We start from the raw sequence: 956 nt of genomic DNA on the forward strand, positions 1-956 counted from the left end.
CTTCCTCTCTTCTTTCCTTCCTTTCTTTTTTTTTTTTTTTGTATCTGCTTGTTCTGTTTTTACGCCAAGAGGTTAATATATCCACATTCTTCTACAGGAAAGCACACGATCACAACACATTAGTAGGCCCTGTTGGTGCCCATTGCTCAAGAATTTCTCATGACACTCCAAAAGGAAAGATTGGTATGTAACTCAGACACAGAAAACACATAGCCCTGTATGCCTCCTTAACAATTACTGTTCTAGAGAATCTCAGACAGCAATACTGGAGGTTCCAGGAACAGCTACTAGGGTAAAATTCAATATTCCAATTACGGCCAGCCGCCAAACTAGTTCCTCCTGACCTTTGATGGCCCTCTGGTGTCCTCATCTAGTTTGTGATTACCCCTCACCCCTAGGCACGCGTATGCACACACACACACACCTTTCCACCCTCATAACTAAAGGAAAGCAAATCTCTTGAAGTAATTTAGCCTGCACTTTATCTATTTCTCAGCTACATTCATGCCGCACTGCTCTCTGAACAGCCATGTGTATATGGCACTGCCCCCTCCCACCATATGTTCCTCACATACACCATCTATACCACTCTCCCTCTATCTTCTCACAAGGCAAAATAACCAGTCTCAGCAAGGCTCCACTTAAATGCCACTTTGCAGGATAGTCTTTTTCCATAATCCCATAATGAAGGCAGACTCAATTTATCTCTTATCCTTTTTGTAGCTTGCTGTGCTTTTGTTTCTCATCAAAATCATGTATATGTAATTATATATATTTAATACATACTTACTTGGTTACAAGTCTCTACCCCTACTGAACTATACAGCACTATGGTTTCAGATGCTATGTTTAAGTTCACAACTGTAGTTCCCCTCCAAATCTAGATGTATATTTTGCACTAACAGTATTTATTAAATATGAATGAATAAACTATGTGTCATAAAATGTTGATATTT

The sequence above is a fragment of the Mus caroli genome, chromosome X (genome assembly GCF_900094665.2).
Source record: "Mus caroli chromosome X, CAROLI_EIJ_v1.1, whole genome shotgun sequence".
In the NCBI taxonomy this organism is placed as follows: Eukaryota; Metazoa; Chordata; class Mammalia; order Rodentia; family Muridae; genus Mus; species Mus caroli.